The sequence below is a fragment of the Bombus huntii genome, unplaced genomic scaffold, assembly GCF_024542735.1.
Source record: "Bombus huntii isolate Logan2020A unplaced genomic scaffold, iyBomHunt1.1 ctg00000244.1, whole genome shotgun sequence".
NCBI classification, from domain to species: Eukaryota; Metazoa; Arthropoda; class Insecta; order Hymenoptera; family Apidae; genus Bombus; species Bombus huntii.
Genome location: NW_026099459.1, coordinates 6,745 through 33,858, shown reverse-complemented (window position 1 = coordinate 33,858; position 27,114 = coordinate 6,745). Strand labels below are relative to the sequence as shown.

The following is a 27,114-nucleotide window of genomic DNA, read 5'->3' as shown; positions in this document are numbered from 1 at the left end:
ATAATTGAAAAACAGGATTTTGTTAATGTAACTTTATCGAATGATGTTAAAAAATGACTAGAAGTGATATTAATAAGTACCTTTTAAAAATATCTGAAACGAAGATTAATGGAAATGCAGTATATATATCGAAATAAAAAATATTGAAAAGTCCTCTGAGCTGTCTTGTTATTTTATAAATTTTTATTATAGATACTATACGAATTTCCAACTATGCGAATAATTTTCCCATTTAATTTAGGAAAAGTTTCATAAACTAAATATATTTCATTACGGTATATTTAACTCTATTTAATTGCATTTACCTATATTTAGCTATGTTTAATATAGAACACCTGCGTCCCATATATAATATAGTTTATATGTAAATATAATACAGCTTCATTGACGGTATCCAAAAATTTTTTTTTTTTAGGCACGGATTGGCTTGGTCTTTGATCAGAACGTCGGCTATTATACTCGATAAATTTTCATTATCCCTCGTGTCATCAATTTCGCGGCACGGAAATTCATCGTTGCTCGAACCACGCGAAAAATATCCAGGCCAAAGGAACGAACGAGAGAGAGAGAGTGAGAGGGGGGGGGGGCAGGAGGAAATGGAAGAAGAAAAATGCGAGAGAAATAAAAGGGAGGAGACCGAAAAGAGAGCTGTTCGTATTAGGTCGGTGAGGTATGTATAGACGACTTTGAAGTGGGTACATGAATAAAAAATATGCCGCTAACACGCGTCGACCTATTTCGGCTTCTTTCTTCTTACTTTCTTGTAACCATGAATATTAAAACGCGTATAGTTCGTGAAATGTTAAGGGCCAGTTATCGAGTAGAAATTTTTAAGGAATTAATCGATACATCGATTCTGTTTTGTCTTTCGCTTTTCTTACGAATTTCAATAACTTTGAAGGAAAGCAATCTTTCGTTTATATTTAAATTTAATTAGAAGCATCGTAATTTAGACAAAAATTATGTTCCATTATGTAATATGGAAAAACGTGTAAAATATTCGAGGAATAGTACTCGATATAATATTATCCAGTGCTATTATCGAGTATTATTTAAATTATATCTATAAAAATATTAATTTGCATATTCAACCTACAGCATAAGCGATATACAAAAGTATTAGAATACAAAAACATTAAGGGATTAATAAACATGAAAGTTTATATTATGAAATAATTCATCTCTTCTAGGTGATGCTTTTAATATGTTATTAATCATGTCAAGTACTGTTTTATTATTATGTTATGAGATGTAAATGGTGGGTGGGAATGACAGGGGATGAATGGGACTATATCATTGAGCAGAACATTTTGATAAGTTACGACAAGAGGTATTTATAACTTCCAGCACTAAGTAATAGTACAGTAATGCATGGGAAAGATAAAATGATGAACATTGTATTTTTCTCATTGTACCTTAGAAGCTTGAACAGTGTTTATGATTTTTTTAAATGACCAATATACGTAATCGACATATACAATTCAAAATTCTTTCTAAAATCTAAATGTAAGCACAAACACTTGCGTCTATCAAAAATGTCAAACTTCTGATGAAGATTCTTTCCACAAGTGAAACACAAGCGAGGAATTGAAACTTTCATTTCACTTTCCAATCCTAAACTTCACTTTTCATTCACTGCCAGAGCAACAAGTTCAGAGGATTCATTCATGCCTCGAAACAGTAGAAAGTAGGGGAAAAAGAGCGGGCACAAAGTGGGACAAAGGACACGTATAAATTAGAATATATTCATTTTGCTACGATTACTGCACAGAAAATAATCGATTCGAACTGACCAGCAGTCTCCTCGTATTTAAATTGCTACAATCAATCAGATCAAATAAAAAAGAATCGGACAAAGCTAAGGAAAGGACCGAAGACGCACAAAAATCAGAATAAATTTTATAATTATTCGATAGACAATGATCGAGCGAAACTCAACGTCGATGGTCTTGCGTATAAATTCAATAAAGGATGGACGATGAAAATTTATCAACAGTATCCTCGCATAAAAGTTCCTCACCTTTTTGACCAAGTAAGAAACCACGCGAAATGAAGAAAAGAAATTACACACAGAAATAAATTAGAATGATTTCTTGTAACTACATTTAGCGTCACGATGATTTCATAGAAGATATAGTGGATTTAAACTCACCGATGTCACCGAACTCAATGTCTTCACGTTGGAATTCCACCCTTTCGAGCAGGTTGGATGAATACTCGTATGGAGCGCAACTGGTACTGAGCTGTGGCGAAACTAAGGTCCTGGTGCTCCTTCTCCACCACTTGTTCGCTTGCCAGCAGTTTCCAGCTATGTCGAGCACGATGCGCAACCTCGAATATTTATGCAACCCTCCCCACCAGCAGGACGAGCTGTTCGAAACGAAAATTGTTTCAGGACTCGGAAGGTTTTCCCCTTCTCTTCCGACATTCACCTATCCGCGCTTCGGCTCGTTTCCTCCCCAGCCACCGACAAATCTTTTCTCATACAAATAAACGAACGATTGGTATTTTGAACGCGGAACTCCCGTGGTTGGCTTAGTAGAGTTAAATATGGGAGGGACTTCAGGTTTGTTGACGTCAGGTACGTTCCTTGATGCGTGATGGTAATTTTAGACTGACGCAAATTGTTCTTCTTGGGCTGCTTGTTTTCGCAAATAAACTTTTATGATTGACGAAAGCGCAAAATGAGATTTCGGGGAAGGGGGAGGTCTGTAGAATTTTGAACATAATTGAAAAATGTAGGTATTTCATAATTTTATGGACAGGATGTATATGGAATGGATGTGGATGGTAACTGATGGTACAAGCGGAAAGGGGGTGAAAGAAGTCGAAAATATAGAATAAAAATTTTTTTCTTAATTTTTCCATCGAGACAACGATCTACAGTGAGATCCGTTATAACGAGATAAGATTCAAAGTTGATTTTCTCGAAAACAAAGCCTCGAACGAAAGATTTCTATTCTATATTTTCTTTTTTCGCGTAGAATCACCCCCTTTCCGCTTGTACCACCAGTTACCAACCACCCTGTATATTCGTACGTGAAGCTAGTCTAAAGTCTATTATTATAAATACTAAATGTACAGAAAATCGGTTAGGTGTTCGAACTGTAAGACATATCCAAGTAAAATCATATATCTAAAAAGACGAGATTCTATGTTTTTTGTTTCGAGGAAATAGGAATAATTTCTGAATTTCGCCACTGGTAATTAGTGGTACACAAAGTTGGTAAAAACAAATCAAACAGATGTTATATTCAAATACGATTGCTCACGTGCAGCGGATGCCTGGCAGCCGCAGTAGAGCGTGCCTGTCTATGGTCAGACGCGTGCAAACAGGCGGAAACACAAATTAACAGTAACAGCTTAATCTTAAATCTTCCTACACCTTAACACATTGTTACAATTCCACGTATTTGCCCTTTCGAGTTCTCATTTATTCTATTAAAAAGTTTCTTTAAAATTCTGATCACTGAATTAATTGATTATACATAATCTATAAAATTTAATTTTTTTTTTTTTGTAACCATCAAAAAACACGATGTCTATGTTAAAATACCGTTAGGCAAAAAACAGTTTCTGCGACCATTATCATCGTTATCATGCGAACGCAGTCTCATGGTAATATACCTCTCGCATTTGCATAAAAAGGCATTTTTAATATTTATCTAATATTATAAATATTTATGATGAATTTCTTTTTTTTGCAGTAATCTGCTTCAGAAAACCTTACGTTACTTATTTATCAAAAATTCCTGATTTAAAGACGTGGTACTCCGTTACGAATATTCTTCGTTCACTCGACGAAATCCTTACACTTCCAAAATTATAAATCAGAGAATAAAAATATTTCATCTGTCGGAGATGAAAGAACACCGGAGCCTTTGGAACTTTGGATAACCCCGCAACATTGTAACCTAGAGTCTACTATAGCAGTAATTAAACAATTGTAGTTATTTAATCGGATTGTAATTGTTCGAGATTGGTGATAGTGAGCTCTGGCTCGAGGCGACAGTCTGTCGCCCAACGTAGCCGCGACCAAGGGATGAACGCTTTGTTTAACAAAGGTATGGAGTAATCCTATAGCTCAAAAGCTTAAAATCCTATAGCTTAAAAGAAATATTCGTGGCGACACGTGACAGTAAATATTCCAACGGTTTTTGTCCCGTGGCTCGCCACGCGCAGACCCTATTCCTGGAGTAAGATAATTGCCAGATGTCGATGCGTCTCCACAGTACATGTTCAGCTAGCTCGAGGGCTCGTTATAAATCTTAAGATTTAGTCAACTAAAGTCCATCAAACAGACAAACAATCTTTGTCCCCACTACGGGAAAATAGGGGAGACCAATTTTTCAACGAGCGGCGTCTCCCACTAGCAACTTCCCCTCGAAAACAGCCAGCATCTTTTTCTAACCACCGGTATAGAGATTGACCAATTAGCGGCAACGACAATTTCCCTTACTTTCTGAACGGAGGCTTTTCTCGACGAATCCGATCTCGTGTCCTTAGACACGCCCCAATATAGTTTTCCTCCGTGGTATCATCGGGACGGGAAAGTCATTCTCGCTCGCGATCTCATCGACTAAAGAGTAACATCTTCGCGATCAGTGGTTATTTCACGTTTTAACCAGACTTAGACTTTGTGAGTACGTCCTTTTGTCATCCCGTTGGCCGCGGCTACGTTGGGCGACAGACTGTCGCCTCGAGCCAGAGCTCACTATCACCTATCTCGAACAATTACAATCGGATTGAATAACTACAATTGTTTAATTACTGTTTTAGTAGACTCTAGGTTACAATGTTGCGGGGTTATCCAAAGTTCCAAAGGCTCCGGTGTTCTTTTATCTCCGACAGGTGTTCTTTCATCTCCGACACATCGATTTCCAATCTGTCTTGAATAGATCGATAAAATCGCGAAGGTGAATATTTTTATGGCCCACGAATATAATTCCAATCGAATTGCCATGAATATTTGATCCGTCAATCGCGTGAAGGTACTTGTAACTCACGCTGGGATGATCCGCGTGAGCGAATTCATCATCACGCGAGATTCCCTCGCAACGCGTTTTCATGTAACGCTATATCCATCGCGTAAACGTGGCCACGTGAACAGGGGAAGGCGGCGAGTGTACGTTAAATATTATGCCGTAGTTGGGTTGGTTAATTGGTCAGAGCAAGCCAGTTAGTTTCATTACGTTATCTCCATCTTCGTGGGTTTCGCACAATGGAGGCCTCTTCCAGTATCGGGGCCACTAGGCCTGCGTACGTTCTAGAGCCTCTTTATCCGAACGAGACCGATTCCTCGATCGAATTCTATCGTTCTCCATAGTTTCCTGCTTTCTTTTTCGTATTTTTCATATTTCGATGAGACATGGATTTTACTAAATGATTTTTTTGACGTATTAGTATGACGTATTATGTAAATAATTTGGAATTTCTTATGTAAACTATAACTGGTGCATAAACACGTTGCGTAAACTTGGCTTAATTCCTGGTTTGTGATAATTCATATGTTCTAATTTTACCGATGAAAATTATATCATCCAGAAAATATGACATTCAAACGCTGATTTCAATGACTGCATCTTCCGAGATGACAGACAACCGTCTGTGTAACTTAAGAACATTTTTTTAGATATAGCGCGAGTTTGAGCTAATTCTGACTGCGAACTGAAGCAATTAGTTATACATATCGTAGCAAATATTTATTGTTTAATATCCACTATTACACTACACACTGTACGATGCGAACAATCGGATGAATTTCCAACTCAATAGCAGTATTGTTTAATCTTAAAGCTGATACAAACGTATTACACATATCGCTGACGTAGTCGACTGCATATGTGCATAGATGAAGTATTATGACAGAATTACCGATACGTATTATGCGAGGATAGGGAACACCATTGGAAATGTCATTGCATGTTAAGAATAACATTATATTGCGACAAAGAAAAGGCATCTATAAGAAATGAGCAGAATTACACAAGCAAAAGCTACATAAATCTCAGATGTATCAAATAAATTCCTTAAAACATGTACGATGAATATATTACGAACACTCTTAAAAAAAGTTCTTTTCAATAAGCTTGAACGCATAATTTTTCGATTCTATTTCCCAGTCCCTCTCATATAACCTCTTTTCCAACATACAACTAAACTACTCAATCTTCCATTTCCTAGCCCGACTTGTAAACTGTTTCCCAGCTTCTCTGCAAGCCTCTCTTCCATCGTATAACCCTCTTCAGTCCTCTTTTTCGATCAGACTTTACTCGAATACAAAAATGCTTATCGTGACAACACATCGTTATACTATTCGCGTGAGAATCAAATTTGATCAAGGATATTTATGTAAATTTACACCTTCGTGTATCAAAGACATTATTTAGATGAGAGAAAAAAAGAAAAAATATGTCAAAAGGCAAAGTTTATACTTTAATGAATGATCAACGAAATAGATTGTAAGCAGAAATTTGTTTATTTACCAAATATTCTGGAACATTATAAAGAATACATTTTTGTATATTAGGAGCGTCTTACGGATTTTCTCGTTTCTAAATTTCCTATAGATGGATAAAACTCCACACTAATGTTCTATCTATGCACATTAATGTCTCAATGAAAATTAATATTTTTACATTGGGTAGGTATTAGGAGAGTATTAATTAAAGAAATGTTGAGATTAACAAGAATAAATTATGCAAAAGATCGCTATGAAGAACGACATCTTTTTATGTAGCACCGAATCTATCGAAAAATAGAATATTTTTATGATGCAGTAGTGATTTTTATTCAAAGCTTCTCTAGTTTCTCAAAAATGCATAGAATGTACGTTGCATAACCATCTATCAACCACGCGTAATAAGTATATGGTAGATAGTAGCAACGACAATATGGAACAAGTTTACTATAGAAAATTAGATCTCCTCGTAGAGGATCGTGCGTTTTAAAAATCACAATGCTTTCGACATTCGTTGAATGTTCTCATCGAAAGCCTTTTCAACTGCCCGCGAACGTTTAAAAATCCACACAGTCTAATAATCGACTCGAGTTAGCGAATAACGAAGATCATAACTTTATCTTGCATTTTTCGATCGAAAAAAGAAAAGAAGCAAAGAAGGTGAACGTAACGAAAAAGAATAAAGAGGATAAGAAGCGCGTGCACGAGAATTACGCGAGCTTCGAAAGATCGTGGAGGGCATCGTTAATGACCCACTCTAAGTGGCGAAGAATTACACGCTGGCACGCTCTCCACGTACCCTGATCGAATACAGGGCCTCTAAAATGCTGAACTACGTCCGCAAGTTTTGTTATCGTTGCCAGAGCGAGGTGACAGAGCTTTAGTGCAAGGTTAGTCGGCGATGAGTGAAGTGGCAATCCTCTGCACGGCCATTATTCTTCGGTAGCGGCTAGGACCAGAAAGGATTTCGTTCGAATTCCTGTCGTGAGTACATTGCTTCATCGGTACATTGGATGGAATATTTCTAAAAACCGACGTTCCTACGCGTCGATTTCGGTTCCTTTCTCTCTGATGTGTCTACATCATTTACTCACGTAGCGAGTCTTCTGGATTTACAGTTTGTCCAAACTATTTCTCATTAAGAATCTCTAAGAAAGTGAATATGATATGGTGTCTTTCTCTCAAGACTATCGGTTTTCTTTATCCTCGATCGAGTCGTTAAAAGTTTGTCTTAGATATTTTATGCAAAGATTGTCAAGAGAAATGTTATCACATTTACTTGTAGGATTTTAGTATTCGAATTATGAAGGTTTAATATGTGTAAAAATATATGTACACATTTTAAAAACCTGTTAAGCTATAGCTACATCGAATTACTCCTAGTAATTTTTGTTTTGAAACGATAAATTTGTCAGTGGTAATTTTCTTCAGTTCGATAGAATTCTGATGTAAAAGTTTTCTAACAGAATACAAAGTCCTGAACTGACTTTCTCTTAAATTCTTGAATTTTATTACAAATGTTTGATCAATAGCGTAAATAATTATGATTGAAGCGATATAACGAAAACCGTAACAATTTTGCCAATTGTAATGTACAAACGAAAAATCGGTCTGTGTCATTTTAACAGATTTAGCAATCTTAGTGTTGAGAGGGTGGTTTTTCATTTCTTTGTTTTAGCGGGGTAAATATAAGAGAACTGTAAGTCGTTAGCTTAGTGGAAGCGCGTTTCGCAGAAATAATTAATGCATCTTTCATTCCATTGTATCAAACTGTGATTAATCGCGACGAACGTGCAATTAAGATGTGTACCGGAGAAAAATCTGCTGCATTTAGTTGCGTGAATTCGAGTTAATCCGAGACAGTGGAGAAATAATCTTATCGATAAATAACACGTAATTTTGTCGTATATTTCATGCCAGGAAACCTTGTCGACTGAAAAATTGTGATTTTCGTAAGTGATAACAAATTTACCAAACAATTTGTTTGTTTCTGATTAGAAAACCGATCGACTTTAAATTCTGAGAGAACGTGTTTCACAAATGATGAAGAATTTTCGAAACAATAGTGGCAAAATCTTTAATTTGATTTCTCAATAAAAAAAATCTGTACTCTCATTATGTTCTTAACTTCGATCGGTTCACACGAATTTAATCTAACAAATCGTTACTTGGTACTGAAATAAACCAAATTTAACATGCAATCTTATGATACAATATTTCAATTATTAATTTTTCATAGAGAGTTTTTCAACGTTTCTTAATTTGAAAACCTAAAGGAACAGTGAAGAGATATCTTCAGTCCTATGTAATTCAAATAAAACACTACAAAATACATTGTTATGGACGCTTGGAAAATTCAAAACAAAGTCCTCCGCGTGAATAGAGATATAGCATACATAGGATTAATCTTTCAATAATTTTCTAATAATATTTACGTATATTCAAAAATATTTCTAACAAATATAATATTAGTAAAATTGTCTACAATTCCAAGAATACATATTTCGCTGAAGATGGTCTCGCGTGAAAGAATTACCTGAATTTAAGTACAAAACAGAAACGAAAGAAAAATCCGCGACGGATCAAGTCTATTGTCCCAGCGAATGGAACTTGAAATCGAATTTGGATTGTTCGCCACGGACACGATTTCCAGGTAAATCGATACATTCTAAAAAGCAAGGAAGCCCGTGGGACGGGACAACAAAAATAAATTGAGAAGATTAATTGCAATTACCACATAGGTCGGGTTACACCATTGTTTGACCGACGTCCCTCCTGAACTTCGAAACTGGGTTGCATAATGCGGTCGAGGCACGAGCTTAACCCTGCATTGGGCTAAAATTTCATACATGCTCGTCAAAGAAAGCCTAGACGATGATAATTACCATTTTCAACTATGAAAATTATCACGGAAACTTAGAATTGCACAGCATTTCTGTCCATCTATTAACACGACGTAACATTTCTTCTTCTAGAAAGAAATTCAGAAGAAAAGATGATTGTGTCTAAAAAAAAAAAAAAAAAATGAAAAATGAAAAACACGAGATTCAAGTTTACGATCATAGAGAGTTTTCACCGTAACGTTGCGTTTACACAATTTTTATGTATTATTTTGCTACTTGGTTCTTAATAAGTTAATCGATGCCGTGACCAAGGGCACTCGAGAAGCAGAGTCGCGAGAATTCGAGACGTAGAGATCGTGCGAGTCAACGAATTTCTCGAGAGAAAAGTTTATTCGCTCGAGAGGAGATAAACTCTTAAACAACATGTAATTTCTTTTCTCTTGTATTTTCCCAGCGTTTCGTTTACTTTCTCTCCCCTTTGATAAAAAGTTACGATAGTTGACATGGTTCAGCATTTTGAAACATCTGATTTTTAATTGACAAGTTTCTCGATCGAAGAATATTAAATGGAGAACCTTTTAATTGAAAAGACGTTGGGTTTTTAAAATCACTGAGGAGCTTGTTTCAACTTCTGAAACTTTTCGGTCGGGATAGATTTTTGGAAAGTAATTTTAATTGATACGCTTGTACTTCGCTTAGTATACTACACCACCTGGAATATTTTCAATTGGATTTTTTATTGCAAAAATTTATTAATATTGAGAAAACTTTATTCTGCAACTGCATTCTCTTATACAAATATTTCTTCTTCATTTGCTACCCACCTCATTCTACAAATATTTCTCCACGATAATTTTGTAGCTCACTCTCTCTTATAAATTTGTTCAAATAATTAATATACGCGGGCAGTAGTCAAACGAATTTCCATTTAATATTAAGGGGACAAATATTTAATTCGTTATTTTCACGATTTATGCTAAGGATCGCGCTACATCAAAACTTTCAGTTCGTAATGTACGTCAATTTTAATGTCATCTGAAGGTTGGAATTATTCTGTATTCCTATCTCATTTAAAATTTAAACTCCACTCTGTAGCATTAATTTGCAGCAGAGACAGCGAATGTATGTAGTAGTCATCTTATCCGTATGCTACAGCGTTCAACGAATTTGCAACTCGTTAATCTAAGCGACACGCAACAAGTATTTTGTTTTAGCAGCATTGCCATTCGTTTCAACTTCATCTGAGCGAATGGAAAATCCACGTTCGATCAAAGGAAATATGGTGCGCGAGTTATTCAATTAATTGTCGTATTTATTGATAGTTTAATTAGTTTGCACATTTTCTTTATTTTCACCACAAATTCTGACCAGTTACAGCCTCCTGTTCTAATGTATTTGAAAAAATTAGTGGTTTTATATACAATTTATATACAATGATAAAATGAGAATATTTTAACGTTAATCGAACAAGCTTTCCTTTTAATCAGTAAAAATTATATCCTCGCGAAAAGTTATGACCATCGATATATTCTACCAATTCACGATATATTACGAGTCGTTAACGAATTAAAGAGCTCGTTTTCAAACATAAATCGTACAAAAATTGTTCATTAACCGAATTTGACGAATCGCCAGGCAATTTCTTTTAATTGAAAAAAAGAAACGTGAAGTCTTTTAATCCACCGAGAAGATTATTCGTACAGTTGTAAAATGTCGAATAGATAAAGATTGTACGCGTCTTGTCTTAAGCTCTCATTAGCGTAGGTTGATTCGTGCAGTAAAAAAAAAAGGAGGGGAAAATAACTTTACTAAATTCAACCAGGCAGCTTTCGTCGTATTAAAAGTTTTAGGATTGTTTTATAATTATGAGCCGAGGTTTGCGACAACGCGACGCAGTTTACAATAGTTCGTCGCAGTTGACAGTACTTCAGCAACGCGTAGAATAACAGACGATGAAGAATAGTGGTGCAAAAAAACGAATGATATATTATAACGCATGTTGTCATTGATCTGGAAACTCATTAAACGATAGGATTACGGCCATATTCGCGGATTGTATCCGCGACGGATATAAAACGACAAATTCCGTGGATAGGTTCGTTGTAACAACGTCGACCACTTGGACACAATACTCCTTGATTATCCGTGTGATTTTATTCGCGGGCGTGGAATTTCCACGAAAATTCGAAACTGTATGCCACGGTTTCGTAAACCGGTGTTCCATCGCGAAAGTGCTGGATGAAACTGAGTATACAACGTTCAATTCGCGCAATTCTCTTCAATTGACATCATTCCGCCCTATGTTGCATGACGTTTACGTCATGTTTCGAAGAATTTGACATAGGACGGCGCGAACACCATAAATCAATTGTTCGACAGGCGATCGATCGATTTTAAAGTAAGCTTAAACGCCGTTAGATGAACGACGTCAAGTGAGTTGGCCGTCGTGTCGTCTGCCGGAAATCGAGCTGGCGACACCAGTTTCGCGCTTGTCACGCGCAAGTGTTAGATTGTTTTAAATGGCGTGACGCGGATGACACTTCTGTAATTGTTAAAATTGTTGATTCTTGTCTTTGAGATAACTGGCAAAGAATTGTAAAAGATAGCCTATTGTCAAGAGGAATTTCTTAGGAGTTCGATGGTTCGTTAAGAGGTTCAAGTTGTGCGATTTAGTATTGTTAAACACTGTATTGTGCAACTATTTGCACGTTCATAATGTATATCGATAAATCTAAATGGCGTGACGCGAACTATACTAAATGGGGTAATTGCTAAAATTGTTGGTTTTTGCCTTCGCGATAACTTTGAAAGCTTCCGTGAAAGATAGCGTATCGTCGAGGTCCGAAGTTTTTTCAGAAGTTCGCCGGTTTTTTTCAACTCGTATACTTTAGGATTTTTACGCGGCTTTATGCAACTATTTGGACTTTTATAATGTGTATTGATAAATTTAAACGTTGTGACGCGAATGGTATTAAATATTATGATTGTTAAACTTGTTGATTCTTTCCTTTAACATAGCTTTAAAAAGCTTCTATAAAAGCTAGCGTATTGTCAAGGTTTCTCAAAAAATCGGAGTTTTGTTGAAGATTCAAACTGGTTTAGGATTCTAAAACATTGGATATTTCTATTTTGAAACATTTTATAGCCGCGTTTTACGTTTAAGATATACTGAATCTTCATTTATATTACAGATTGTATCATTATGCCGTTATACCTTTAAATTATAAGACCGTATCTTCAAGACTAATTATTAATCATCTTAGAATCTCAGGATTCGATCCTTCGACTTTTAAATTACGTTACGGTATTAAATCATATTACATGGTAATAAATTTTACCAACTTGTTGAAATAGCTTGTACTCTGCGCAAATCAAAATCGTATTATCACTAGATTGATATACAATTAAGTTACTGTATGTCATAGCAACTTTTCAAATCGATCGAAAATCAAAAAAGATGCGGTTCGTATCGCGGCAAATAGTATGCCGTGTGTCACAAACATGAAGATCTTGTAGTAGACATTGAAAACTGTGATAAAATATATATTACGATATTTATATATTATTAATATTATAACATTACGAAGATATTCGTTGTTGCAATTTAATTACATTAGGGTTGAGTAAATTAAGCTCATTAAATGTCAGTATAAGAAGAGACAAAATTACATTTTAAATTAAGAACATCGATTTCAAAAATCTCTCGATATTTTTTATTTCTTTTTTTTTTTTCCTCTTAAACATTATAGATCTTTAACTACAGCGCGTTGCAATGTAATATACTCGCGTTTAATAATTTTGCAGAACGATATCCTACGAATATTAAACCTTAATCGTTTCCTAGAATTAATTCAAATAAATCCAGGAAATCCCTCAGAGCCATTGATAATTGTCTTACCTGGTAGTAAGTACTTTAATTACGAAACATTACATTACATCGACGACTGTTAATGCGTTAACTGAATTATCGTTTATAGACTAGTAAATTAAGTCACCCTACATAGAAATACAAAATTAGATTTTACGTTGAAAGCATTGATTTTGGAATCTGTACTGGTCGATCTTATAATTCTACGCCTGTACGAAATTCTGGCAACACTATATCGGAGAACGGAATGGCATACTCATGGGAATAAGGAAAAATACAGTTTAAATTATTAATATAAGATCTACTTCAAGTAAATTCAGATTTGCTTCTGAATAATCATGGTTTTCCCATGCTGAAAAATGATCGAGCAATATGAATAATAAAGAACCATTTCTTAGAATTAAATGAGTTTCTATATTTCATTTTCCTAATATAAAATTTTACCAAATACCGAAATTAATACACTTGGACCTAATTAACTAGTATGATATAATAAATACAATGTTATACTAAATAAATATATTAATAATTACAATGCTAAGTGTATTTCGAAATTATTTCTTATTCCCTTTAACAAAATCCTTGCACCTATCATGTTTTTGCAACAGCCTGTATATACAAGGTGTCTCGTCTTGATCGAGCCAGGCAAATATCTCTTAAACCGTATATTATTCGAAAGAAGTGTTTCTTCGAAAAATACATAGCTTCGAGATCTCAAGGTGACCTTCGTTTATTCAAATGGATTTCTACATACATTTCTTTCATACGCTATTTGATGGATTTTTTAATTCCCTACAAACCAGTATTAGAGTACTTCAATGGAAAAATGATTAGTTCAAAAGGTATTCCAGCTTCAACCTTGTAAAACTTATCGCATGAAAGACAAGGAAAGATAACACAGCGCACTTACGTTTATATGTTTCTTGTCCTCCACACGCTCAATTTTAATGAAATTAACAATGAGATATCTTTTAAGCTAAGAATTTTCAGATACAACTACCTTGATACTTTTCCGTAGAGAACTAAAAAGTGCATCGGATGGTGTATGAAAGATAAAACGTATAATTCAATTGGAAGAAACAACGGTTATCTTAGAATCTCGTAAACGCTTCCACTTAGACAAATCCAATTGAACGTCGTAAGATGGGCCAATTGAAACCGTACAATTTTATTGTACGCTCTTTCTCGAATTACGTATAGTTTAGGATATATGTTTGCGTGGAACGATCAAAATGAGACACCATGTACATTAATACATTCCACATTCATTATCGCGAAATTGCGTTTCCCTTTGACTTTTTCGAGTTTCCGGGACGCGACAGCACGTTCCATTCAACCGCAATTCGCGTACTCGCTTACAATTAGTCAGGGTCGCGATACTCGCGAGTTCCACTCGCGCGATTAGTCATAATGGCTATTATTTTATTGTGTAACAGCTTTTTCCCTCGTTGCTTGCCAATCGAATTGCCTGTTACCGAGAGGCACTACTCGACACGCCCGCGTCTTTAAACGTTAAATACCTTGAATATTAATGTCAGCGACGTCTGATATAGTGTATTTTACCGATGATGAAATCCACTCGATCACTAGGGAAAAACACGGCGTAACGAGGGCGTGTGTACACGAAACGTGGATCATTTGCTCCGCACGATCGATCATGCTAATGTAACGAATATAACAAATCGTTACGATAGCTTCTACTCTTGGAAGAAAGAATAGAAATACCAGCAGACACTGGGAAAATGACAAATGTACAATCAGTTCCAAGTAATCCGCATGTCTTGAAAACATTGACATTCTTTGTTTAAATAAAGCATGTAGGAGTCAATCTTACAAGCTGAACCGATCGATTTCGATGTTTGAAAAGTTTTTAATTTTACGTATCAAAATACGTAGATAGGGTTCATTTCGCAGAAACGGAACGATTAAATAACCTCGATAGAATTGGTCAGTTTTATTTCTATATCGCAGTTACTTTTTGTTTTATTACGCAAGAATAAAACAGTTATGTTAATCGTTTTGTTACGAAATACGTTAACTCTACGCTGAAATTTTATAAGATTTTACTCGAGTATAAATAGCCTTTCTATTACGAAGACTTTTGTATGGGAATGTAGATGCCGAAAAATGTCAGCTCGAAAATACAGAGGAAAGATTTATATATAAAATTCAGCATAAACCGGAAACGTCACTTCAAGACGCGTAAATGTGGCAATGTATCTTTCATCAAGATAGAAAAAGAGACGTCGAAATTATTAATAGACTAAATTAAGATAAATCTGTTGAATGGTTTAATCGAGACACAATGGAATACACAATAAAATTCTTACAGAAATACATAATAACAGAGTAGTGATACATCAACAGCTGTCATCAATCTCAGGTGTGCCTTATTACGTTGACCCTGGCCACGGATTAGCTAACACCTTGATGGTGACGTTATTAATCGATGTGGTTTTTACTTTCTGAATGATATACAGCATTATGTGACGTTTCCTATTTCAGCAGATTGACTTTAGAAAGAAAGAAACTGTAGAAAGAGAAAGGGAGAAAATGGGGAGTCATAAATTCTCGTATCATTAATAGAAGTCTAAATATCACGTGATAAGTTTTATATTAATTTCACATTTTATATCTCGGAAATATAAATGTCACAAAATCACACAAAACAAAAATGTTGTCAACGCAGACCCAAAACGTAAAATATTCGGCTTACCTTTTCAATTTAGTTTCCATCAAAGATAGATTACGGATTTTTATGCAAATTCATATCTTTACGAATATAACTGAAGGAATGGGACCTCGATGGATAATCATTTTTTCGATAGATATTATAACGAGTACTATAGTTCGAATTTATTCATATATTTTTGCTTATGTTTCGCGTTTAAGTCTCCCATAAGTGCGTAAAAAATTGAAATACTAGTCAAAAATTGAATGGTCACACATTTTGGTCAAACTTGAGTTAAAAGTAAAATATGGTTCTACAGTGTTTGTAAATTATTGCAGATATTGCGATCAAAAGACGATTTAATGTTAAACACAAGAAGCACATTAGGTGCTCGAAACTTGTGGCACAGCGTAGCTTAAAAACCCCTTTATCTCGACATGCGCTAAATGTGTTTCAGATCTTTACTCTCGGTTTCCATTCGATTAAAAACGTAGAATGAGAAACAAAACTCCAGAGAGTACAAACGTCCCTTCCATAGGATTCCACAGGAATCACCCCCATTCAACATACATAACATCCGTACGTACATCGATAAAAGTCCAGTATTTCTTTCCGATCGGAGAAAGCAAGCCATTCTCATGAGACTTAAAATTCGACATACTAAACTGACACACTCTCATAACTTTATCCTATTTGTAGATGATAATCTTCTTAATCGTAGCAACGTTAATGCATGAAAAGTAAATTAAATTAAGAAATAAATTCGCTCTGCCAAACGAGATGCAGCATGTCTAAATCAGAAGCATTGAAGATCTTCTTTATCTTCTCAAAGATATTAATCTGTATCAGCAATTATGATATCGTAAGCTACCTGCTTAATTCTAACATACGCTGTATCGTAGTATAGATACCGTTGTTTCAGTTTCTAACTTGCCTTATTGCATTCTACGCTTTGCTCTTTGTTACGTATTTTATTAATCGCGGTAGCTGCCTAATCCCGGACCATAAAAATCATGAAAACGATAAAGAAATAAATAAATAAGGAAGAACAGAGCATCGACTATTAGTAAAACCTACTCGACGATAGAAGTACGTTTTCTTCGTTTCGCGGTGCCGCGAAAACGAAAGAAAAACCGCGGTCAACAGAGCGAAGGTAAAGAATCGGAAGCCGGCGGCAGAATTAAGAGGAACGCCATTGGCTCTTTACAGTGAATACCGGTCGCGATAAATCCAGCCTCCGGTACACTCGAAATTGCTTTTCGAGGGTCGCCTTGTAGCGGATGCAATTAAACAGGATCACTGTACGCTCGTAATAAAATCTCCAAGTTCCAGTGCGCTTCCGGGATGAAAGAATCGGCTGCCTCCGCGGTGGGACGCTATTCCCGGCCGTGCAAAAAGTTCCCTTGAAAGCGCGCACTCCTCGTAACGAGCTTTTGCTAATTTTTTTAATTAATTCAAGATCGAATAGGTATCGATTAGAATCGCGATCCACATTTCCGCGTTTCGATGAAACACGAATTATTAACACGAAAACACTTTCGTATTGGGTTTGAATAACATATAACGAGGTTTGAAACGAGCAGAATGTTTAATTGAAAAATTTAACTTACATTTTTACGAAGCGTCAAGACATTGTGAGATATATTTCGAAGGATTATATTTTGCTCAAATGTTTGCATTGATTTGCACAAATTATGCAGCTATATTGTTACAATATGGAACGTACTATAATGAAACGTATATTGTTACAATAATGTAAGGTAAAACCAATCCATAAATTACAGTAATGAAATTTCATATTGAATATGTACGATATTGTAACTATACAAATTAATGAACAGTTTAACAGTTTAATTAATGAACATGATAAACAATTTAATAAATCACAACTGAAGACCTTAGTAAAATAGACGTGTAAGTGCAGTTATTCAAGAAGATGATAAAAACGCTCATACAATTCCAGTTTTAATAGCATGAAAGTATAACTGCACTTACACATTTCAGAAATATTAATTATCCTAGTACTATTGCTCTTTTAATATAACGTTTTTGAACACGTAACATTAAAATCACGAAATCTATCATGATGGATCTGCCACATTATGTTCAGTTATGTTTCCTGTACTTCTCACGGAAATTACTTAACGAAATAAGGTTCGACTACGTCTAAATTTAATCTTAATTCTTTTATTTTTTTAAATTTGCTAAAAATCTCGTGTTATTTTTAGCTCATTAAAAAGGTTTCGTATTATATTCATATATTTATACAAATTGGTGGGAGGATTTTAATTAACGATAGCCTGCGTCCATCGAGGCAAGTGGAATTAAATTTGATCTTGTAATGAAAGTTTGCCAGTTGCACTCTGTGTTTAAACGGTTCGAAGGTATTTAGTGTTTTTTGTAGAAAATCGAGAGCCGCAATGTTATACAGATTGTGAAGCTGTTCGCAAGAGATACGAAAAGTTATGAAGATGGCTACTCGAAAGTTCCCATTAGCCTACTTAAACCAAGTGCATCGCCCTCAACGACAACGACACTTATACTCACCAGTCTCCACCAAAATATGCAAACTACCCCTATGAGAGGTATTTTTCTTTTCTTTTGATAAAAACAAAACTGTATAATAAGCGATACAGAACTTTGCAAGTATAATCACATAAAATCAAGCGGCGTTAGGTAAAACTTTGGTAAACTTGTTATGAATATCGTAACTTTGATCTTCAAAATATAGTAAATTATACCATCAACCCTTAACGCATACCAAGATAGGACAAGCGATGTCTTCTTATCAAGAAGGCTATTAACATTCTCGAAAAACTGTACGATCTTTTTAATAGTTCCATCGATTAGCATTAATATATTCTTTTTTAGAAAAATATTATACAATATCGCGGAACATTTCACTCGAAGGATTTTATTAAAGTAAAAAGTACGTCAAAATAAAATTACGCTCTGACCAGAAATTATTAACAGTCACTGTGTACGCTATCATTTCGTAAAAGCGCGTTATAATTAAATTTTATTAAAAGGATAATACCGTTAAACAGCTTCGAGGCAAATACTAAAAGTATCGGATAAGCGTTTTTTCATCCAGCAAAAATTCAACAAGAACGTACTGTAAAATGGTAAGAAACTTCTAAAATCCTTTAATACGTCAAGAAGTTGGCGTTCGAGTCTAAAGTGGAGATAAAAAAATGCTTGTTTTCACCGAAAAGGCGAAAGCTCAAGAGATCGTTTTAAGCGTCTTAAGAAAATTATAGCCCGTAAGCATGGAACGTTGAAAAAGTAAATTCGAAGAACAGAATATTATTTGGAGATTGTTTTATTGGGCATGCGCATAAAGGAGCGCAACCACCTCTCTATGAACGCTTTCTACATACGAAACGGTTGTGTGCTGAACAAACATCGGACCAATCTCGGTTCACTTCTTCCCTCGCGGCCTGCTTTCACGAATCTCCATCCCTGAAACCATCCTTTCATCCCTCGTGGTCGTGGGTTTTTCGACGCTTCTCTCGTGCGATTGAAAGTAAAGGGAGAGAAAAGAATTAGAGCGATGTTCATCGATTAGGGACGAAGGGTGAGAAAGCATACAACAGTGAAATAGCAAACAGAGAACTTTTTAGGCCTTTAGGCTTTTAATCATTTTTGATAACGTTAGAATCCCAAGGAGAAGTGTAACTGGAAGTCCGCTTTACTGCGGAAGGCAGAATTATGAAATGTAAATAAATAAATAAAGTAACTTTAGAATCTTCAATTTTTAATGATTTAAAAATCTCTGATTTTTAATAATTTTAGGATCTTTAAGAGAAGATTAATCTTAATAATTTTGGAATCTCTGGACAATTTTCATAATTTCATTGATCGATTAAAATGATTTTTGATTCCAAAAATTAAAGTTAAAGCGTGAAATTTATTTTTATCAATATCCATAGTTTTTAACAACAAAACACGAGATTCAGTATAAAATAATTTTTGTACCATCGCGCCGGTGTGAAATTTTAAGCATGGACACTGTGTACCTGGAAAATAAGTCGAATACAGAACGTAAAAACGCGTAAAATAGGTTTGAAGTAGAGAAAATGAGGTTTGTAGAATTGTAAAGTGCTGTACCGAGCAGGATTTTTTATTCAAACGAAGTACTTTGTGGTCGAAAGTTTTACGGATTCTAAAGCGATGAGAGCAACAGGTCCCCTACTAAATGTTTCATATTTTTAACTAATTGTTAAGAATTTCAAACGGATGAGATAACCTCGTTAAAGACCGTAGAGAATTTTAAAGTTTGTCGTTTTGTATATAAAATCTGATTATAGACGGTCTCTACTGATACCATCTTTCGGTTTAAATCTTCTTCTTTGCAAATCAATTAAAAATTCTTTCAAATAAAAACTATTTATACTTATGTAAATTATTATGAATTTATAAATATATTTAAATTTGTTGTGGTCAGACACGAAGGCCTAATGTAAAATAAACTGCCTTGCATAACTTACGTGTAATAACAGCTGGACAAATCTTTAATTCTGTGGTTGACGAGGAAAAAAACAAAAAATGTTTATCACGGAAAACGTATAAATATAAACTCGTTGATTCGATAAACGCAACAACGATGAGCCTTTGCGTCATTCTTATGCCAATACTATTGATCGAACTGAAAGAAGCTTTCAACACGTTGAATGCTAGCTTTACAGGGATTACCCGTGGCGCCATAATGAATTTTTTATTATGCGATAAATGTAACGGTGAAATATTATAGGTCTATATTTCATGTATAAATAAATTTATTTTTATATGTTTTATACTGTATTAATTTCGTCACGCCGTTGTAGTAACGATGGCGATAATGAACAATCGACATTTGTTCAAATTTTTTGATTTTATTTTTACCAATCTTGGCACTCCGGTTACCGGTGACCTCCATGGCGGCACCGACAAGTTGAGTGTCGGTGACCGATGACCCCCGTGGCATGTGACATGCTAAAATGAACGCGGTTCCGATCAGTCCTTGAAAAATTGCGTGATTCTCGTTTACAATAACATCACGACAGAAAAGTAATTTCAGATATAAAATATCTCAAGTTTTACAGTTTAGGTGTTAGATGCTGTGAAAAATTGAAATAGAATAAAATTGTCTAAAATATAATAACATAAGTCCAAACGAAACGTTTATGAGTCATTCGCGATTCGATGACGTTAACTAAGCATTACATGCTATTTCCAATGAAATTAAGACAAAGTACTGTATAATTAATTTTATCGTAAATTATGTATCCCATGAAACAATGGAACGAACTGTGAAACGCGAAAACTGGAAAATTTCAATCTTCTCCTTCCATCGTTTTTGAAAGCAGGAAAATCGTAATTCAGAATGGAAACATTGTAAACACGATATTATGTTCATAGAATTATCAATTCGAGTAGGTACATGATTTATTGTAACGTAAAACCGGACACTAACGATGATCGAGCATAATTCCCTTTCGCATAATTACTCGAGTTCTCTAATAAACGTTCACTAAATCAACCAAGGTTGCTCGTTCGATTGAAACGAAAAACCATTCGAATAAATAGTCTGAACGTTTAAAAAGCGGACCGAGAGGCAAGTTATATCAAGGTTTCCACGAAAAGAACCTACAAACGTCGCTAATAATCGCTGAGAACGAATCACCAACCAAAGCTAACGCGTTTGCCGATCGTGTTACGATAATGACGCGCTACGTCAAACCATTTCGATCTTAGATTTAAGCGAAGTTTTTTCTTCCTCATCTTATATTCATCTATCGGTATATTGATTCTGGATAATGGAAAAAGTCACGGAACTGCGACCAATAGAAACTTGTTAACACGTTGCGAGAATTCTTTTTGTTCTTTCGTCCTATTAGAAGTGGATCAGCGAGTATTGATCGATGAAATAAAGTAATAGATGCAGATGGAGTTTCACTGAAAGATCGTATAACACTGTCGTCTAGTTGATACTTCCATGGACCCAGTTTCGATGGATATACTTTGACGTAAAACGCGACTCATTACTTCCATCGAACCACGTTTACCGTATCGTGCAACTATTTCCCTGGAACTGTTCCATTTATCGCCGGTACTCGTTAAGGAAACACTTCCTGTCCTTGGCTAACCCGATCGTAGAATGCCTCCTGAATGCTCCGTGATATTTTCAGAAATTCTAGGGAATTTGAGGTCACTTGTAATCGTTGTTCGTGACGTTACACGTCTAATACGTGATTCTTGTTTAGACACGGATTGATATAATGCAGCGATTTTCAATTTTTGTTCAACCTACCGCGCGCCTAAACTAATTATCCAGCAAAATTCTGCTAAAATTCTATTGAAATTCTGGTACGTTAAAAAATACATTATATTTGATTTAACATATGCCATATGCTGTATAGCTATCGTTATGTTTATTTTCTTGAACGCGTTCAATTTTTATATATTTTGCTTTAAAAGATGGATTGAGATGTACGAGGTAATGTTTATTCTTTGTAATGTGTTATTTTGTATTGGCACTGTTGGAGGAAAACACTCCACTCTTCCAGGAAAATTCTACGTCTGCTCTACTGTTTAGTTTTCCTGATTTTCGAACCTATTAAGCATTATCTATTACTAAATTAATTTGAAGGGCCTTCCAGACCAATAGCCTTTTCTGGAATATGCCTTGTGTAGATGGTGCAGCGAGATGTAAACAAACTGGATTTTTGGAATTATAAATACCATAGGCCCATGGCTTCGGGGCTCTATTGTAATGTCACGCTGCCAGCGTGCAGATCTGGATTAGCATACACTGAACTTATACCGTTATACTCGAATATATTTCTGTTACACATTAACAGAATACAGATAACCCCAACAGGTACAATTTTTCTCCAACGATGTTATTTAAATGGTTCATGTTGTTGACAATTTTTTAATCCGTGAAATTCCTGTTTTAACCATTTTAAAAGATTCAATTTATTTTACCTAGTTGGTCACCGATAACCACCGTGGCAACTAACGTGTTAACGGCGTGAAAAATTAAATTAAAGCAGAATCGTGAAAACACTGTAAATTCCCACCGATAAAAATTCAAAAATAAATGTACCAAACAAATATCGGTCTTTTAAAATCAACGTCTAAAATACATGTACAAATCTCAAAAAGTAGTTTCCACGATTTTCTCCAGGAACTAATAGAAACAGCATCACTACTTCCCTTCCAAAATCCAATGGATTCGAAACTCGTCAACTTTCAAAATCCACCTTAGATTCCCTTGGAAAACAAAAGCAAAAAAAAAAAATCATTTGTTTGAAGCAATTCAGCAAGGTTAGCCCGCGAAGGGAAACTCAAGATAAAGTGTTTCTCCCTAGTGGGAAGGTAAATTGTGACGACGGGCCTCCGGCCGCGTTAACGATGACACGTTCACATTTCCGGCACGCAACGTTTGCCTCTCACCTGATTACAACAGTTCATCGTTCATCTTTGTTGATGTCTCCAGAAAAAGTTTTAATCGATTAATATTATTGTTATTATTGTTGTTATTATTATTATTGTTGTTATTATTATTGTTGTTGTTATTATTATTGTTGTTGTTATTATTATTATTGTTGTCGTTGTTGTTGTCGTTGTTGTCGTTGTTGTCGTTGTTGCCGTTGTTGCCGTTGTTGCCGTTGTTGCCGTTGTTGCCGTTGTTGCCGTTGTTGCCGTTGTTGCCGTTGTTGCCGTTGTTGCCGTTGTTGCCGTTGTTGTCGTTGTTACTAGTATTGATATAATTTTGTAACGTCTCATGGAGAATCTTTTCGAGTGCCATGAAACATTACAGACGATGCACAGGACCCGAGCCTAAGATTTGTAGCCTTGATAACCGGCCTCATGAATTATTGATGAGACATTTGAATTCATTTGAATGGCACGGCACGAAATCGCGAAGAAATCTCCGAGTATCGACGAGAGGATATCATCGCCTGACCTATCGTCATCCTCGTGCGATTCGTGAACCTGCATCTCATTTTTCTCTGCTTCTTTATGCCAGTTAATGCCACTAAAACTGCCGCGTGATCGATTCTCTGCTAATTTTGGGGAAGAGTTTGCTTTTTCTTTGACTTTGGTCTTCGCTGAACTTGTTAGCGAATCTGTTTCGCTTTTAGTGGGCGTAAGAAATAATTTAAGTATGGAATTATTTGAATAATCCTTCAGTTGGGTATTATTTTAATAATTCTTCAGATAAGATTATTTTAATGATTTTTTCAAGGGTTGGAATAATTTCAATAGTTTCGCAAAAGACATTTTTCTATTTTAAGATCGTTGAACGTTATATAGAATATTTTATACGATCGCTGGCGATTCCTGAACTTGCACGCTATTTCCTTCTTCTTCTTCTTTCTCTCGCGGGTTACATCATTGGAACTTTCGTGAGATCGATTCCTCGCTATATGTTGACTCGTGTGTAACTTTTTCTTTATTCTTTCTAAACTTCGTTATTGAATCTTTTCCTGTCTTAATGAATATAAGAAGGAAGTTAAGTAATGTCAATAGAATTCTTGTATGAGAGATACCAATACATCCTGTTATTAGACTTTCATTATTTAGAAGAATGAAAAAAGAAAAAAATAATGTTAACTCAGAAAGAAGATATATCGATGTCTCAAGTCGTGTCATGTGCGATGATTCGAGAAATGAACAAATGTTATATAAATTACTTGAGCTAAGGAGGGCTGTATAATTCCAAAGATATTAAAAATCGTAATTTTCCTCAAACCGCCCTGCAATTATTATTTCACTTAAAAGCTAATTAAATTATACACGATAGTTATTACTAATACACGCGATCGCCCATGGCAATTATATCTTTCAAGTTACGACGAGATAAAAAATTGCTTCAACCTGATAGACTCTATTTAACCAATCGCAAGTTGATTAAAATATTTCCGCCAGGACTTGTTTACAATATCGATTGCAATAATTCCCCATGATCATGAAAAGGAAAAATCGCGTCTCTGTCTCTCCTCCTGTTCCACGTGCGCGATCGTTTTCTTCACGACGTACCTGGAAAAAATCGTCGATACTACAAATAACTGATTTGTTTCCTCTTTCGTGTAATATCAATCCATGAGCCAGCTGAGCGTGTCCAACTCGATATTTCCAAGGATACCTGGCTGAAAACGCATAGCAGTAGGGAATAAATGGAATTACAGTTATCGAAAATCGTAGAAAACAAGCCCGAAGAGCTATCTGACGTCCATCGATGGGACCCACCGAGGAACGGTCGACAAACTTCGGAAATGTGGTCAGTCGAAGCTTGCTTGATCAACAATAAGGGACAGGGCATGTCCTGAAAATTGATCATGGACGAAGGGGAAATAATTAATGTACAATATATCCAGTCCATATACAATGTATTAAAATTACATACGTCATGATTAACGTCTAACTGTTAAAAATGTGATGGCAATATGGGGGAATATTTTTCGTAATTGACAGAAAAGCTTTAACCATTTAATCATCGTTTATATAGATTTCATAAAAAATTCAAATGTTCTATAATTAAGTAAATAAATTGCGATTAATACACGTTTAACATGATATCAACGTACATTTCGATCGAATAAAAGCAAACTTAATTTTACTAGCTAAAAATGTGCTTAAGGTAAAGTTAGTCACAGATTAAGATCATCGAATTTTATTGCATTCTAAATCAACTTATTTTGACGATTCGATATGCGTACGAAGAAACATGAATATAAACATACATACAAAGAGACATATGCTTATGTGCATGCATGTATGTACGTGTAAGTACCGTACATGTATGCACGTGTACCGTTCAACGGTACAGTCACCTGTTTTTATGCCGCAGATACAAGTAATTAACACCGTATGAGTTGTTATTCGCCTTCAAGACAGATTAATTACAATGCAACTTGTTCAGAACAATTTGAAGCAGTTATAGAATGTTGACATTTCGACCACACATGCACGCTGCTGTACAAGGAATTGCTTCATACGCGAGGAATTGCACTGTCCTCCTCGCGCGCACGGCTTCTCCGAATCTCTTTCATCCACAATAAATTATTTCCTTTTACAAACAAACCATCCATTTTAAAATCGTATTTAGCGTCGATGAAATTTTAATTACTCGCCGTGAAAACGTCGCGATTGTTTTCGACACCCCTCTTTGCCGGGACAAGAAACGATACAATCAAGAATTCCTTCGTATACGGAAAAGAGGGTCATACGCGCACGCCATAGCTGTACATTTCTACGTCTTCCCTTTTTTACCGACGACTCACGTAATTGTTGCGTTCTAACGTTCTAAAATTGGACCAATCAACGATCCTTTAATTACTCGTCACGGAGACTTGGCAATTGTCTTCGACACGTGCCTTTGCCAGGACAAAAATGATTCCATCAGAAATTCCAGATTCTACGGATAAGAAGGACACGCGTAAGAACGTCGTTTCCGTCATCCTGGTAACTAATTACTGATTCTACCTTGTTCGTTAATTGCACGATTTCTCGAGATTCTCGAGAAAAAAAGAAGAAGAAAAAAAGGAACAAGAAGTAAAGGAAAACGATTCATACGCATACTACATAAAACTGATCGAATCATTTGAAAAATCCAAGCTGGCTCGAGGGGATTTTTTATCGAGAACGCCGGTGTAGTATCAACGTAGCGTCGCAGTAACGCAACGTTCAGCCATGCGACAGAAAAATGTATCACCATGAACACGAGCTTCTTTGCGTTTATCGACGAGATTCGTCTGACTGGCATTGAAGATGATCGATGCAACTCAATTACGGACCGAAGATACCTTCGCTTATTATTACTACTCTTGCTTGTTATTACTTCTTACTTCGTAGCAAACGTTTCCTGAATTTGTTTCGCAATTATCAAGTTACCATCGCAGTACGGTGTGCGATGGACAAAGATAGAAATAGTCGCTGTTCGATTTTGATCTCATTACGCCGATATGATATCGTCAGCGCGTAAGTAAGTAATATTATAATTGTAAACAATAATCGTCCGCGGAAGCAATAGAGGATTGGTAAAATGGGAGGATTAGTAAAATCGTTAGCACATCAAAGTCTAATCACTTGAAAATTAGCTCGTTCACTGTACGTTCTTGTTTGTTAGCTCTTGTTAAATAGCGTTTGTTACGACTTAAATATGAAGAATTTGAGCAAAGATACGTGCAATTTTAATTTCTAATTAGAAAATTTCTTCCCCCCTTCAAAGAGCAATTTGAAAAATATCGTTCAAACCACCTTACATTAATTTTGATCGTTC

The 27,114-nt window shown here is 35.4% G+C and overlaps 1 long non-coding RNA gene across 2 annotated transcripts; it reads left to right on the top strand.

The window, feature by feature from the left end:
* Positions 1-401: 401 nt before the first annotated feature.
* Positions 402-2,489, top strand: LOC126877785 (uncharacterized). Of its 2 annotated transcripts, XR_007695330.1 has the most exons (4): positions 402-670; positions 1,191-1,330; positions 1,643-2,032; positions 2,110-2,489. It is a non-coding gene; the product is annotated as an uncharacterized LOC126877785 (long non-coding RNA). The 2 variants fall into 2 exon arrangements; XR_007695329.1 differs by having other exon boundaries at positions 1,643-2,489.
* Positions 2,490-27,114: the final 24,625 nt, after the last annotated feature.